This window comes from Cnephaeus nilssonii (assembly GCF_951640355.1).
Source record: "Cnephaeus nilssonii genome assembly, chromosome: 10".
Taxonomy (NCBI): Eukaryota; Metazoa; Chordata; class Mammalia; order Chiroptera; family Vespertilionidae; genus Cnephaeus; species Cnephaeus nilssonii.
Genome location: NC_137081.1, coordinates 11019720 through 11037215, shown reverse-complemented (window position 1 = coordinate 11037215; position 17496 = coordinate 11019720). Strand labels below are relative to the sequence as shown.

The 17496-nt window shown below is 45.2% G+C and overlaps 1 protein-coding gene across 4 annotated transcripts in view; it reads left to right on the top strand.

The window, feature by feature from the left end:
- The first annotated feature begins 1787 nt into the window (after nt 1–1787).
- Nucleotides 1788–17496, top strand: part of RAPH1 (Ras association (RalGDS/AF-6) and pleckstrin homology domains 1) — a 74398-nt gene continuing 58689 nt past the window's right edge. The window contains exon 1 of one of the 4 annotated variants that reach the window (XM_079782232.1): nt 1788–1862. The gene's annotated coding sequence lies outside the window, so the exon portion shown is untranslated. Of the gene's footprint in view, nt 1863–2033; nt 2350–17496 lie in introns of those variants that run through there. The other 3 variants (XM_079782231.1, XM_079782233.1, XM_079782234.1) reach the window with 3 other exon arrangements.

Genomic DNA, 17496 nt, shown 5'->3' with positions numbered 1-17496 from the left:
CAAGAGGTGGCTGCTGCCCCGGTAACCCCCCAGAAGCAGGGGGAGGTAGAGAAGCCCTGGGGGGGTGATCGGGGCCAGCAGCCACCGCTCACACCCACTGATGGTGCCAAGCAATCGGGACCCGCGCTGGGCACTGGCAGTGGGTGCGAGCAGCAGCTCCAGTGCCAGCTGCAGGTGCTAGCCGGGCTGGCGCTGGTAGTGGGTGAGAGTGGCGGCTCCGGTGCCAGCAGCGGGTGTGAGCGGGGCTGTTGCTGACAGCGGGTGCTAGAGGCGGCTGCCGCCCCGATCGCCCCTCAGGAAGAGGCAGAGGTGGAGAAGCCCTGAGGGGTGATTGGGTCTGGCAACTGCAGCTCGCACCCGCTGATGGCGGCCAAGTGATTGGGGTGGCGCCAGGCGCCAGGAGCAGGTGCGAGCGGGGCCAGTGCTGGCAACAGATGCAAGTGCCAGGCAGGACTGTGGTGCACAGGAGCAAAGAATTTTTAGTAACCACCAGAGGCTCATCCCGATGACAGCGACCGGCGCCCTGCCTTGGTCTGGCTCCCCTGCTCACCTGCTCCACCATCCCGCCCTGTGGCCAACGCCCACCATGTTCTGCACTCTGCCGCCTGCTGCCAACGCCTGCCAGGTTCCGCGTGTGCCCCCTGGTGTTCGGCGCACATCATAGCGACCGGTTGTTCGGTTGTTCCTCCGTTCAGTCTATTTGCATATTAGCCTTTTATTATATAGGATTATTCTGCACAAGAATATTAAAGCACCTACTCAACTTAAAATACAAAAGTGCAAGTTATGTTTCTAAAGTGGATAGCTCACGTGTGAAATGCAGCTCATGATTGTATTGTGTGGTTCTTAATACCAGTTTGAAACAGATTGTGTACCAGTTTGGAACAGATTGTGCAAAAAAAAAAAAGACCAAAACCACTTGAAAGTCCTCAGGAATAGCAGAAAGAAGGAATGTAATTAGCCAAATCAAGATTTGGACCCAGGACAGAGAAATGAACACCCTCGTTCGTAGGAAAGGAGCCAAGATCTCAGAAATGTACAGTCAATTCTTTATTTGTGACAATTCAAGATACAGATACGTTCACTTAGCAAGCAGATGGAAGGATGTGAAAAAGCAGTGTTCACTGCAACGAATTCCAGGTCACACATCCTGACTTGTCAATTGTTTTAATGCTGTCAACAAACCTGCTTTGCCTGTAGCCAGTCAAAAATGATTTAATTCTTTTGTTCTTCCTTCGATCAACTTTACGAGGTCAAAGCAAAGGTATAAATTAGAACTTAAAAGTCAAGCCTGCCTCAGAATAAGCAGTATCAGGGTAATTCAGAGCCTGGTAATAAGAAAACTTGCCAGCACCTCCCTCCTAAGCAATCTCAACAAGGGAGTGACAGCTATTAAGAACCTAAGGTAAGCAAACGTCCAAGTTAAAAAGTCCTTCAAGATAATTGCCATGTCCAATTTTTAAAAGCTTCCCAATATAGTGCACGAACTGTAGAGAGTTGTTGCCCAAAATGAAAGGATTTCTTAAAAAAAAAAAAAAAAGCCTCAGGCTGCGAGGACAGGGGTCCTTTAAGTGCCTAAGACCACATGTGAGTGCTGCTGGGGTCCCCGATACTCGCGCACAGAGGCGCACGCAGGCGGGTCCCGGGGATCCGCTCCAGCCCAGGAGCCCCAGGGCCCGGGACAGGGGCCGCGGGCCCGCTTCCCGGGAGGGCGAGGGGGACGGGGGCGGCGCCGGGGTTTTCCTTCCTTCCTCCCCATTCATTCCGATTCACAGGCTCCAGCGGCGGCTCCCCGGGGCGCGCGGAGGAAGGCGGGGCGCGGAGGGCGGCCGGCTGGGTGCGGCCGGGCGCCCGAGGGGAAGGTGAGCGGGCGGGGCGCGGGCGCGGGCGGAGGCCGGGGAGCGCGGGCGCGGGCGGGGGCGCGGGCAGGGGCGCGGGCAGGGGGCGCGGGCGATGCGCCGGCGCCCGGGAGGGGCGGGCGCGGCCGCCGGCGCCGGAAGTGAGTGATAGGCGGGGGCGGGGGCGGGGGCGGCGAGCGGCCGGCGCGAGCGGTCCGCCTGTGGGCCGCCCGGCCCTCAGCCCCTCCTCCGGCGTCTCGGCCGGACACGGCCGCCCCGTCCGCCGCGCGCTCCCCGCGCGCTCCCGCCCCGCCTCGCGGCCGCCGCCCGGTGCGTCCGTCAGTCAGTCAGTCACGGAGCGCGCGGCGCGGGAGCTGCGGACGCTCGCGGCGTCTCTCGGGAGGGAGCGCCGCGCCTGGGAGGAGGCGGCGGCGGCGGCGGCGGCTGAGGAGCTGCCCTGCCCGGGCCGCTGCGGGAGCCGGGGCCGGCGGGCTACCGAGCAGCTGTCGCGGTGAGTGCCCAGCTCGCCCTCGGGCTGGCGGGGGAACCGGCGGGCGCGGGGCTGGGAGGGACGGCCGCTCTCCCGCCTCCATTTTCCCGGCGCCGGCAGCGGGCGCGGTGCGGACGGCCGAGCTGGGGCGGGGTCGCGGCCGGGGCTGCGTGGACCTGGCCCGGCGGGGCGGCCGGCCGGCCGGCGGGGGGCGGTAGGCTGGGCCGGGGCTGCACCCTGCGCCCCTGGGGGTCGCGGCGGAGGGAGACAATGAGTCCAGGGCCGCCGGGGGAGGGTGCGGTTGGCTCCTCGGAGCGGCGCCGCGAGCTGGTGGCCCGGCCCGCGCGGGGAGGGGACGACGCCCCCCGCGAGCTGCAGGAGCCGTGCTCCGGGCAGGGGTTCCTCGGGCCCCGGCGCCCCCTCCCCGCCTCCTCCGCGGTGGAGTTGGGTGCAGAGATCTGGAAGGCGGGGCGCCTTCGGCGTCTCGGTCCTAGGGAAGCAGCTAAGTAATTGCTCCGCGGCTTCTGAGCCCCAGCTCCCTGGGTCTGGGTGCGTTCCCGCCGGAAATCCAAACTGCCGGTCCTGGGGGCATGGCGGGGGGCAGTGCCATAGTATTTAGGATGCCTTCGTGTCAAGATGGCTTGAAAGATGGGGTTTTCTTATGCACACAGTGTCTTAGGGGGACCCCAAGCCGCAGAAACCTGGTTGCTTGTCAGCGCGGAGACGTGGCTTAGTAGGACACAGCTGCTGGGGGGAGTCCAGGCGCGCCAGCCCGTGTCTTGTGTGTGTGCCTTTATTTGTATTTATTTCTCCCTCTCCGTGGGAGGGACGGTTGGGGACATCGGGGGGGAATGGGGAGGTCTTCCCTTAGCCCCCCACCCCAGCGAGGCGTGATGTCTGCAGCCCTCCTCGGGGAGAGCGAGCCGGCTGTGTGCGGGGAGCCCCCGGGGAGGGCACAGTCCAGGTAACGGGCTGGGGGTGGGGGCGGTCGGGCTGTGAGACGGGCGGCACCGGGTCCACAGGGAGAAGGCATTCAGGCAGGTGGGGGTGAAAGGCCTGCTGTCTCCTGAGGCCGGGCGCCGCGGACCGGACCCGCCGAGGACGGAGGTGGCAGCAGCTCGGGGCCGCCGGGGCCGCCCGCGGTGCCACGACGCGCTGTCATTGGCTTAGCCGCGCGGCGCCGGGGGAGCTGCCGGGCTGCCCGCCGCGCCTTCCCCAGCGGGAACCCGGGAGCCGACCCCCCGCTGCCCGCCCCGGAGGGTCGTCAGGCGCCTTCAATGAGATAAACGTGTGCAAAATGCCCAGCGCCTTGCTGGGCAACTGAGGGTTTAACCCGTGTTCGTTCCCTTCTTCCCTCGTCTGCCGCTTTTGGGATTTTCTTCGGGGAAGGTGGGGAGAAGAAGTGAACGTAGGCAATTGTAATGCAATGAATTATAGAATGAAATGTTGACGTAGAGGTGCAAAAGAGGGGAGCGAAGAGGAGAGAGCGTAATTCAAGATTGGGAGCCGGGGTGGGGGTGGGAGGGGTGGGGAGGGAAGGAAATTGATGGAAGTTTCGGCATTTAAATGGAACCTTGAAGAATGGGTAGGATTTCAGCTGATGTGGATTTGGAGGGGGAGGACCATCCAAGTAGAGGTGGTGCTATTCTTGAGAAAGAATTGTGGAGGAAGAGCAATGGGGGGGGGGGGGGGGGGGCGGGCAGGGGGTGTCGGGGGACAAAACTGAGACTCGCAAAAGCTTTTTAGTTCTTGTGGAGTCTGACCTTCGCAGATTGTCTCTGTTATTTTGCTTTTTGTGTTGTGAATTTCCCAGAAACCAGATCCTAGGGTATTCAAGCAAGTACAGAGAGATGTCTAACAAAGCTTAATACATGATTTTTTTGGGGGGGATTAGACATTTTGTGTTATTTGGACTGATGTTCTCTTCTATTTGAATTTAATAAAGAATTATTTGTAGATAATTCCTCTATTTGAATTTTCAGTTTCAAAAGCCTCACTAAGGTTATACATTAAGTAACTGGCTGAAAGGAGTGGAGTAGTGGGCACATATTGGGTGTGTCTCAAACTTTTGATCCATATCATTTTGTTTTCACAAATATTTTAACACTTATTTTCCACAGAGTTGTTTTTAACCTTTGTCTTTGAAGATAATTAAAAAGGCCTGTTCTTTTGGTTTTGCTGCCTTTGGTTCCCACTCATGCGTAATTACTTATTAGGTTAGTGTGGTGGGTGACTGTCACGCCATTCATAGGTAATTAGACACACGTTATAAAATCTCATGGCTTTGCCTTGGTTCTCAAGTAGTTGAATGTTAACATATTAGTTTGGTTAATCCTCCCAAACTCTTATTTTAGGAAAATTAATATTAGTGAAACAGGTATGTGACCTCAGGCAAATCACTTACCAAGGATCTCAATATCTTTACCTATAAAATGAGAAATATGGATTAGATCAGCGATTTTCAACCTTTTTCATCTCATGGCACACATAAACTAATTACTAAAATTCTGTGGCACCCCAAAAGTATGTATTTTGCCTGACCCTCCCCCCCCCCAAAAAAAAAAAGATATAATTTTGATTCATTCACACTGAAGGGCTATTGTGTTGGCTGTTGTCTTTTTTTTTTTTTTTTTTTACAATCTAAGGGAAAAGAGGTCAGTGCCCCTAACTAGTCAGGTATTGCATGTTTAAAAAATTCTTGCAGCCCACCAGTTGAAAATCACTGGATTAGATCACTATTTTTCAATCTTGTGTTTTACTGAAGTCTGGAATTTTAAGAGGACCTTCAGAGGTTCTGCAGATGTTTGATTTAAACCTCATTAAAAATGTATTTTAACCCTAACGGTTTGGCTCAGTGGATAGAGCGTCGGCCTGCGGACTGAAAGGTCCCAGGTTCGATTCCGGTCAAGGGCATGTACCTTGGTTGCGGGCACATCCCCAGTAGGGAGTGTGCAGGAGGCGGCTGATTGATGTTTCTCTCTCATCGATGTTTCTAACTCTCCCTCTCCCTTCTTCCCTGTAAAAAATCAATAAAATATATTTAAAAATGTATTTTAAACCCATAATTTTAAAAGTGACTATTATATGACATGCACTGTTTAAAATGCTTTACTTATATTAATTTACTTAATCCTTGCGATAATCTTATGAAGCTTCTGTTAATATCTAAGAAAACAGGCACAAAATACAGAGCTATAAAGTGGTAGAGCTTTCTAGCATAATTCTTAAGCTTGTATTCTTTTTTCTTTTTTTTTTTTTCTTGTTAATCCTCACCCAAGGATATTTTCCCAATGATTTTTAGAGAGCGTGTAAGGGAGGGAGGAAAAGAAAGAGAGAGAGAAAAAGAGAAAGAGAAACATTGATATGAGAGAGAAACATCAATTAGGTTGCCTCCCTCACTCAATCTGCAACTCAGGTACTTGCCCTTGACCAGGAATTGAACCCGTGACCCTTCAGTGCTTGGGCAGATGCTCTAATCACTAAGCTACATGGGCCAGGGCAAGCTTGTATTCTTAACCACATTCCTATACTGCCACCATAATAAAATAAATAATACACAAGTACTTTTTATTGTGGTAAAAATATACAATATAATATTTACCGTTCTAAGCATTTTTAAGTGTACAGTTCAGTGATATTAAGTACATTCACATGGTTGTGAAACCATCGTCACTATCCATTTCCAGAACTTTTCCATCATCTCAAACGGAAACTACTCAGTAAACAGCAACTCTCCATCTCCTCTCCCTCTCCAGCCCTTGGTAACCGCTTTTCTCCTTCTGTCTATGATTTTGACTACCCTAGGTACGTCACATAAGTGGAGTCATGCAATATTTGTTTTTTTGTTGTATTTGGCTTTCTTCACTTAGCGTAAGGTCCTCAAGCGTCATCACGTTGTAGCATGAATCACAATTTCATTATTTGGGGCATATACCCAGAAGTGGAATGGCTGGATCATATGGTAGTTTTGTTTGATTTCTTTTTAGAAACTACCCTACTGTGTTCTACAGCAGTCCTGGCATTTTACATTCCCACCAGCAGTGCACAAGGGTTCCAATTCTTCTAACCTCACCAACACTTGTTATTTTATGTTTTTGTTTTATAATAGCCATCCTAATGAGAGAGAAGTGGTGTATCATTGTGGTTTTACATTTTTCTAATGATTAATGATGTTGAGCATCTTTTCATGTGCTTATTGACCATTTGTGTGTCTTCTTTGTAGAAATATCTATTGACGCCCTTTGCCCATTTTTAAAATTGGTTTGTTTTGTTGAGTTGCAAGAATTTTTTATGTATTCTGGATATTAACTTTGTATCAGATTAATGATTTACAGACATTTGCTCCCATTTTGTGGGGTGCTTTTCACTCTATAGATAGTGTCCTTTGATGTTCAGAGTTTTTCATTTTAGTGAAGTCCACTTTATTTTTGTCTCTTTTTGCCTGTCGTTTTGGTGTCATTGCCAAATCTAGTGATAATGAAGCTTTTCCTCTGTTTTCTTCTAAGAGTTTTAGTAGTTTTAGCTCTTATGTTTTGGTCGTTGATCCATTTTGAGTTAATATTTGCATATGATTTCAGGTAAGGGTCCCACTTCATTCTTTTATTTGTGAATATCCAGTTTTCCCAGCACCATTTGTTGAAAGGACTGTATGTACTTTCCCCATTGAATGGTCTTGGCATCCTCATGTACATGTATAATAAAATTTTAACACATTGAAAATTTTAGTGCAACATGATTAGACATGGTTAATTTGGGGGGGGGGGGACAAGCATTCTTTAGTATATAGCTTCTCTTATTATCTCTTACTAGAGGCCTGGTGCATGAAATTTGTGCATGGGGGGGGAGGGGTGTCTCTCAGCCCAACCTGCACCCTCTCCAATCTGGGACCCCTTGGGGGATGTCTGACTGCCTGTTTAGGCCTGATCCCTTTCACAATCTAGGACTGCTGGTTCCCAACTACTCGCCTGCCTGATTGCTCCTAACTGCTCTGCCTGCCAGCCTGATCACCCCCTAACCACTCCCCTGCCAGCCCGATTGATGCCTAACTGCCCTCCCCTGACACCCCGGTCACCCCCAAATGCCCTCCCTTGCATATTCCCTCTTTATTAGATAGGGTTTTTTCTTTAGCATATTGGACAGTCCTAACTGGTTTGGCTCAGTGGATGGAGCACTCGCCTGCAGATTCAAGGGTACTAGGTTCGATTCTGGTCAAGGGCATGTACCTTGCTTGGGGGCACATACCCAGTCGGGAGTTTGCAGGAGGCAGCTGATCGATGTTTCTCTCATCGATGTTTCTAGCTCTCTATCCCTTTCCCTTCCTCTCTGTAAAAAATCAATAAAATATATATTATAAAAAAAGAAACATTTAAGATTCCTCCATATCTGCCTGGCTGGTGTGACTCAATGGTTGAGACCCCAGGCTGCCACCGCTGGAGGGGTTCGAGCCCTGGCCAGGCTGAGACCCCAGCCCAAGGCTGCCGCCTCAGCCCACCCAGATGACACCCCATCTCATCCTGGCTGCGGATAGCCCGGTGGGTGCCTTCCCTGGCCTGAAGATCGCGCATTGGGGGTGCACTGCGCTGCCGGCCTGACACCCCGACCCCAAACCCCGCGGCCCGCTTCGCCCCAGATCTCGCGCGGCTCGGGGGCGGGGCGCTGCCGGCCTGACACCCCGGCCCCAAGCCCCATGGCCTGCTTCGCCCCGAATGCGCGCGGCTCAGGGGCGGGTCGCTGCCGGCCTGACACCCCGGCCCCAGGCCCCGTGGTCCGCTTGGCCCCAGATCGCGCGCGGCTTGGGGGCGGGTCGCTGCTGGCTTGACACCCCGGCCAAAAGCCCCGCGGCCCGCTTCGCCCCCGATCACACGCGGCTCGGAGGCGACCAGCCAGACACCCCGGACTGCCGCCACTGGGCAGGAATTGCTGTGTGTGGGGCGGGCGCCTCCCAGCTAGACACCCTGGACTGCCACTGCTGGGCAGACTTAGGGACTCCGCTGGGGCTCGGGGCTAAGAGGACTGGGCGCCACCATTTTTGTTGCAGAGTGATAGTTAATTTGCATATTACCCTTTTATTAGATAGGATTATGCTTATTTGTGAATTATGCTTATCTCTTATTACGCTTATTTGGGAATTTTAAATGGGTTAATGAATGATAAGGAAAGTTGAAATTTACAGTAGATTTTTTAAAAACTCAGCCGTGTCTATTCATAGGGAATTGTTTAAACAATACCTTACTATGGCAAATGCATTGTGTTTAGTTAAACAATGAGCAAGACCCAAGTCCATTTCTTTGGGGGTATAATTCTGTGTAAGTCATTTGTTTAGTAACAAACATATAACACTATGTCCTGATGTCATAATATTAGATGTTTTTATAACTACTTGAAAGGTTTGGGTTTGTGTGGGGTTTTTTTTGTTTGCCTTCTAAGCAGTTGTTAGATATCATTACTAAATTTTGAAAGAAAAAATTATTAAAAAAAAAAACTTGTATCCATTTTATTGAAGCATATCCTGAGACTGCAAAGTGAACCATTAAAAGCTGCTAACAAAACAAAAGCACCCTGGCTGGGTGGTTCAGTTGGTTGGAACATAGTCCTGGGTTCAGCGCACAGACCCAGGGTGACATGCGCTGACCACCAGGGGGTGGCTTGGAACATGGCGGGCGTCCGTGATGTGACGCTGGCAGCAGGCGGCAGTGGAGGCGCTGCCGGCCCCGATAGGCCCCAACGAGAGCCGGACCGCGGTGGGATGGTGGAGCAGGTGAGCAGGCGGTGCCAGGCCAAGGCGGTGTGAGCAGGGGCTGATTGCCCCACAGATGGAGACCAGCGGTGGGGTGGGGTGGGGGCCGAAGCCGCTGCCTGGCTTCCAGGCACTGAGGGAGCCAGGCCTCCAATGGATCATCCCACAGACAGCACCAGCGGCCTGCAGGCCCTGATCACCCGATCAGGGTGGGCCCCGGGTCGGGACCAGGAACTGGGGGTGGGTGGCGGGCAACCAACCTCCCGCAGCGCCCCAGTTGGCCGGGGTGGGGGGGCAGGCCTGCGACCTCTCGCTGGCTACCTGGGAGCGGGGATGATGGGGATGGAGGTGCGGTGAGAATGCAGGGTGTCCACGGAACTCGCTCTCACTCCCCCTGCAATCCTCCCCCAGGACATCAGGGTTCACACGCCAGGGCCAGCTGGCCAGGGGGAGGGACCATGGGAGGTTGGCTGGCCATGAGAGATTGGCTGTGGGAGCGCACTGACCACCAGGGTGCAGCTCCTGCATTGAGTGTCTGCCCCCTGGTGGTCAGTGCACCTCACAGCGACTGGTCGACGGGTCGTTGGGTCGCTTAGGCTTTTATATATAGAATACCACATTTTGTTTATCCATTTACCTGTTAATAGATATTTGGGCTGTTATCATTTCTAGTGTTTACAAATAAATAAAACTGTGGTGACATTTGTGTATAAATTTCTTCACGTCTATGTGTTTTCATTTATTTTGGGTAAATACCTATGAGGACATGCTGGTTACATAGGGTAGGTGTGTTTTTAATTTTTAATTTGAGCCACTTTTATGTTCTTATTAGCCTTTTGGGATGTGACTATGAGTCTTTTGCCCATTTTAAAAATTGGGTTTATCTTTTATATAGTTGTAGCAGTGGATAATAATAAAAGCGTAATATGCTAATTAGACTGGACAGCCGAACAGCGGAACGACTGTCTGGACGACCTTCCAGAGGAAGCCAGGGCCACAAGGGCCGGAGGCAGTTGCAAGGGCCGAGCCCCTTGCATGAATTTCGTGCACCGGGCCTCTAGTTCTTTTATAAAGGATGTTTTTTATTGATTTTTAGAGAGAAAGGATGGGAGAGGAATAGAGAGGTAGAAACACCGATGAGAGAGGAACATCATTGATTGGCTGCCTCTTGCACACCCCCTACTGGGGATTCAGCTGGCAAACCAGGCATGTGTCCTGACGGGGAATCTGACAGGGGACCTCTTTGTTCCTGGGTTGACACTCAATCGCTGAGCCACACAGGCCGAGCATTGTAGCAATTCTTTACATGTTCTAGATACAAGTCCTTTATCAGCTATATTTGTGAATATTTTCTCTTAGTCGGTGGCTTGCTTGTTTATTTTTTTAATGGTATCTTTCAAATAGCAGAGGTTATTGGACTTCATAAAAATGATCAGTATTTCCTTTAGATGGTTAACATTTTCTGTGTCCTAATCTTGGCTTACACCAACGTTGTAAAGATATTTTCCTGTGTTTTCTCTTAGGAGCTTTATCATTTTAGCTTTTACATTTCAGTCTATGGTCCATTTTGAATTAACTTTTTATTATGGTGTGATGTGGGAGCAGCCCTCCAAATTTATATCTATTAGTTCCAGCACCATTTGATAAAAAATACTTTTCATTTTTATCTGTCAAGCATACCGTAATACAATTGGTAAAAAATATCTTTCCTCTTTAACTTTGACATCCCTGTTGAAAATCATTTGACAGTATTAAGTGTGGGTCTATTTCTGGACTCTCCATTCTATTACATTGATGTAATTCTCTATTCTTTTGCCAGTACTACATTGTCTTGATTACTTAGCCTTATAGTGAGTCTTGAAGTTAGTATAACCCCCCCAAGTTATTTTTTCCAGATTTTTTTGACTATTCTAGGTCATTTGCTTTTTCATACACATTTTAGAATCAAATGTTGGAATATTGGTTATAATTACATTGAATACCTAGATCAATATGGGGATAATTAATATATTGCATCTTATCCATTCACATGATATATCTCCATTTATTTAGATCTTTAATTTTCCTCAGCAGTATTTTATATCTTTCAGTTATATAAACACTGCATACTGTTCTATGTGGATCATTTCTTACAGTCAAATAATTATTTACACATGCTTATTTTTATGATAAAAATTAAGATTTGGTGTGGAGTTTTCCATATGATAATGTTATCTAATGCATATATGAAGGGACTATCTATTCTGATGTGACAGTGCTAGAAACAGGAGACTAAAACATATTTAGAAACATTAAAGCAGAAGTTTACAACTGTGTAATTATTGGCATAATTCTTTTGGCTTGTATGGTTGTGGATATTAATATTTCAAGAGGCATATTAATATAGCCTGATATTTTTAGAATCAGAAGTAAAACAGAATCTTATCAGTTTAATTGGGGCATAAATTTTTGCCAGAGGATTTTGAATTTTCACTTTGTAGTTTGCCTTCTTTCCCCCCTCTTTCATTAATATTAATGAAAATATGTAACCCTTATAAATGTATAAAAAGAAAATAAAATCCTATCATCCAGAAATCACTTTACATTTTTTGGAAAATATATACCGTATTTTCCAGCGTGTAAGATGACTGGGCGTATAGAAAATTTTCCTGGGTTAAAAAGTCGTCTTATACGCCGGAAAATACAGTGTGTGTGTGTGTGTGTGTGTGTGTGTGTGTATGTATATATTTATATAGCTCATTACTATATGCATAATTTAGTTCTTTCATTTAAACTTATCACTAGCATTTTCCTATTCATTAAATGCTTTATGAATAATTTGCAACGTCTGCATTATAATCCAGGATGTACATAACACACTTGAATTTACATAGTTTTTCTTTTCTTGTAAGATATTTAGTTGCCCTGCCCCTCCCCATAATTTTTTAAAATATTTGGCTTTGATGATCATACTTATACTTATTCACATACTTTGTCTATATTTTGAATTTATTTTTAAAATAAATTTGTTTTTAATTTTGAAACATTCTAAAACAAAGTATAAAACTTGATAGACGTCTACATACTCATCACCAGTAGTAATCAATTATTTATATTTTGCTTCAAATAATTTGTGTAAGGAGAAAATACAACAAAAATCCTCCCCCAGGTAACAATTTGTGCTGCACTGGTGCATGTTTTAGTGCATTTAATGCAGATGTACCCATAAAAATTTTCTTATTGCTGTCTGTACTTTTAAATTTTATATGTAGGGTAAAGTCTATCATTCTTTTAAAATTTGCATATTTTTACTCAACCATATGGTTTGACATTATTCATACTGGTTTTTAAAGATCCAGGTCATTCTTCTATAAGAATAAGGCCGTTTTTTTCATTTCCCTTTTGAGGGATAGATAGATGATTAGGATGCTACAATGAACATCCTTTTACATTTCTCCTGATGCTTGTCTCATAAGTGCTTGGACACTTGTAGGTGGTATTACGAGATCATAAGATATGTAATCTCCAAATGGCTCTTCAAAGTGATGAGTTATATATGTGCCTACCACCAGTGAGCATTACTCCACACCCTCTCCAACCTTTGCCATTATCAGACTTACTATTTTTGCCAACTTGATGGGTATGAAATGGATAATATTTTTTCTTTAGAAAATTTTTAGAAATGTTGCCAAAACCGGTTTGGCTCAGTGGATAGAGCGTCGGCCTGCGGACTCAAGGGTCCCAGGTTCGATTCCGGTCAAGGGCATGTACCTTGGTTGCGGGCACATCCCCAGTAGGGGGGTGTGCAAGAGGCGGCTGACCAATGTTTCTCTCTCATCGCTGTTTCTAACTCTCTATCCCTCTCCCTTCCTCTCTGAAAAAAAACCACTAAAATATATTTTTTTAAAAAGAAAGAAAATTTTTAGAAATGTAGGTATTAGGATAAGGAATATGAGATTTTGTAGCATATTCAGTGAACCTTTTTATTAATGAAAACTGTATTCTTTCAAATGTCCATTAGGAATGTTTCCAATCATACATTAAAGTTTTTGAAGAGTTTTCAATAAAAGCATTGTTGTTTATTTACGGTGTCCTGGCTGTAAGACTGTTTGATATCAGAGAATTGCCTAAAATGAATTAACTTTTATTTTGTGATATCTGTGTAGATAATCTAGATAAGCGATTTTTAGCTGGTGTGCCACAAGAATTTTTAAAACATGCAATACCTGACTAGTCAGGGGCACTGACCTCTTTTCCCTTAGATTGTCAAATTAAAAAATGACACAGCCAATACAACAATAGCCATCCATTGTGAATGCCCTGTCTTAAACCATAAATATACAGATCCTATAATAGAGTTGTATCTTATCGATCACATCACATAGGTGTACCAGTTAATGCGGATTTTTTTCAATAGATGAAGTTACACTATGTTGATATATATGCAATTTGATATGTATGCTATTTTGTTGTATTGACAGCAAGCTGCAAAACTTCATATGTCAAATTTGCTGAAGGTGTTAACATCATAGATATTTTTACGCTTAAAAATGTCGAATTTCGTGCCATAAAAAGAGCATTTGCGGAAAGTTTTAATTCATTACTTTATTTTGAAGAAAAGTGCTGCTGAACACTTAGGGAAGCTTATGGTGAACATGCTTCATCTCAAGATACTTGTGAACGCTGGTTTAAATGCTTTAAAAGTGATGATTTCGATGTGAAAGACAAAGAACATCCAGGTCAACTGAAAAAGTTTGAAGACCAACAATTAAAGCATTATTAGATGAAATGCGTGTCAAACTCAAAAACAACTTGCAGAAAGATTAAACGTTGCTCAGCAAACAATTTCCGATAGTTTACAAGAAATGGGAAAGATTTTAAAGGAAGGAAAATAGGTGCCACATCAACTGAACAAAAGACAAATGGAAAACCGAAAAGTCAAATGTTGTTTCAACGGCATGAAAGAAAGTCTTTTTTTGTATCGAATTGTGACTGGCGATGAAAAGTGGATTTATTTTGAGAATCCCAAATGCACAAAATCATGGGTTGATCCAGGTCAACCATCAACATCGACTGCAAGACCAAATCGCTTCAGAAAGAAGACAATGCTCTGCGTTTGTTGGGATCAGGAAGGTAGTGGTGTATTATGAGCTTCTAAAACCAGGTGAAGCCGTTAATACTGATCGCTACCGACAACAAATAATCAATTTGAACCACGCTTTGATCATGAAACGACCAGAATGTTCCAGAAGACACGGCAAAGTAATTTTGCTTCATGGTGATGCACCATCACACACTTCAAAACCAGTTAAAGACACGTTAAAAGATCTTGCCTGGGAAGTATTAATCCACCCACCATATTCACCAGACCTTGCTCCTTCAGATTACCACTTGTTCCAATCGATGGCACATGCACTTTCTGAGCAGCACTTCAAAATATACAAAGAAGTGGAAAATTGGGTCTCTAAATTGTTTGCCTCAAAACAAGAAAAGTTCTATTGGGACGGTATCCACAAATTACCTGAAAGATGGGGGAAATGTGTAGCTAGCGATGGACATTACTTTAAATAAAGCACTTTTGATGTTTCTCTTTAAATTATCATGTTTTCTTTGATTACAAAATCCGCCATTATTAACCGGTACACCTAGTAATAAGGTAGCATCTGATTGGTTAATTTTTGGTATCAGAAACCATTAAAATACAAGTATAGTCACCTGATTTTATTTTTAAGTCTCTCTGGAGCAAAAAACGGTAGGTAAGCCCTGGCGGGTTTGGCTCAGTGGATAGAGCATCAGCCTGTGGACTAAAGGGTCCCAGGTTCGATTCTGGTCAAGGGCACATGCCTGGGTTGTGGACTTGGTCCCCAATAGGAGGCGTGCAGGAGGCAGCCAATCTTGCAGGCTTTATGGATCCTTTTCGGTGGGTATAATGAAGGTTCTGTTCTTACTAATTAAAACTTAGGGCATAAAAATAGAAGATTTACCTGAATTTTCTTGTTAACCAGAATTTGTATTAAAATATTAGAGAATGTTTAGCATCTATAGTTTAAACACCCAACAAATTCATTCGGAAAATTATCAGTAACTTTATATAGGCCCTATTCTTTTCACCCAAAGCAATTCTTGACCCTCAGTCTTATCTATTTTCATTTGTGGCTGGTTAATGTCAGGAATAAGAACCATCTGTGGTTAGTTTTCTGACTCCTGCCAGAATAAAATACTAAGATACGCAAAGATGGAAGAACTACTATAATCTATGGGAAGTCACATTTACTAGTAATGGACTTCTCCCAAACTTTGAGTCTCTATTCAGAATTCTGGGTAACTCTAAAAGTCTTTTTTTACAAAACTGTATGAACTTTGGGTTTTCATATGTGGGAATTGGAAGTAACTTCTTTGAGGGATACTGAGGAAGGATTGATGGGACAGAATGAGGAGAGAGAATCTAAAGAGATGGGGATGTAAAGCAGGTTGCAGGAGTACAGAATTTTGCAATGAAACCTTGGAGAGGAGAGAAATGGAGATGAAGGAAGTTGAGAGGAAATACATTGTGATAAATGTATTGATAAACTTTCTTTGCCAAAAAGTAGTTTTAGTTAGGTTTCTGTCATTTGCAGGAACCCTTACTAATACTCATTTGTTACTTTTTATGAGAGTCATGTTATAACACAGCTATTGAATCATATCATATCCTTAGAAACATATAACCTTATCCTATATAATAAAGAGCTAATATGCTAATTAGACCGAACAGCAGAATGACCTTCCGGAAGAACCAGTGGGCGTGGGGTGGGGCACGAGGCAGCAGGGGTTGCAAAGGCCTACTCTTGTACGAATTTCGTGCATCGGGCCTCTAGTCCTATATAATAAAGAGCTAATATGCTAATTAGACCGGACAGCAGAATGACCTTCCGGAAGAACCAGTGGGCGTGGGGTGGGGCACGAGGCAGCAGGGCCTGCAAAGGCCTACTCTTGTACGAATTTCGTGCATCGGGCCTCTAGTAGAAATATAAAACTGTTCTGCTGAAACTAAAGTACATTATAGAATTTTCTTTGTGGTTTTTTTTTTTAACTATTTACCTCTATTGGTAGGGAAATTATTTTTAAATGTATTGGTTTCTTTAAATTAATATTTATTGAGAACTGGATAAATTAGCCACTTTTTTTTTAAGTACTTCACCTTTAGCTTTGAGTCATTTTAAATTAGATGTAATCTTAAAGTAGAACTATTTAGCAGAAAATAGTTGAAATTCAGATGAAGAGGGAATATGATTATTTGTTACTTGCTCTGGGGTGAAAATGAGAACCATATGTCTCTCTCAGAAGCCTATGACCTAGTTGGGTGTGGAGGGTGATAAGGCAAGTACACAAATAACCACCACATAATACAAAGCTGATTAGCTATAAATGCCGTAGAGAGGTACAAAGTTCATGGGCCTCTCAGAGGAAGTAGTATATAACTTTCTTGTGTTTAACTAGCACAGTGCTTAAAGTTTTTTTTTTAGCTTTTAAAAATTGAGATATAATACACATACATAACATTCACTCCTTTAAAGTGTAAAATTCCGTGAGTTTTAATATATTCACTTGGTTGTGCAACTTCACTACTATCTAATTCCAGAATAAACTTTAAAATTTTTTAATGTTTTTAACTGAGGTTTGCCCTCTAGTTCTCAGGCTCTCCACTCCTTATTGTTTACATCTGTCTACCAGTGGTATTTTTATTGGCCACCTGACACCAGAAGGCATTTAAATTTGCTGCCAGGCTTAAGAGAATTGTTTTTGTTTTTTTAAGTTTCCTTAACCCTGGAAGCAAGTGCCACAATTACCTTCTGGGTGTCCATGTGGGTAATTTTGGCTGCTGTCCTGCTGAGCATCCTTTTTTCCACCTCTGTTCCTTTTCTGACTCTACCATCTGACTCCTTCAACAACAGTACCACCTCTGCTGCAGCCTTTTGTGATAGAGGACTTCTCATTACCCTCAAGAGGGCTTCCTTAGAATAAAATCCAAACTCCTTTTCTTGGTTTACAAATCCTTGCAAGATCTGGCTCTCTCTTCCCGTCAGGCTAATCTTTCTGTTCCATGACACATCAAACTTGTATCCTCTATCTGGAATGCTCTTCTCTCTGATCTTTGCACATCTGATTCCTTCTCATCGTTCATATCTCACTTTAAATTTCACTCCTCAAGCCTCCCCTATTCATAGAATATAAAGCAGCTATTTGATCACTTTTCACCCAATCCTCATTTAATTATCACTACACTTGTCATGGTCTGATTTGTTTGGCACATAGTATGTGCTTAATACATAGTTGTTGAATAATGCTGAGTAAAAAATGCTTGCTTTGAGCTATGGCTTCTGCTCTGGTTCATCTGGCTATATGATTCTACCATTCTCTTCTAGAAATTTACCAAATCTCTGGTCTTTTGATCTCTGCAATCTCCAGCCTTG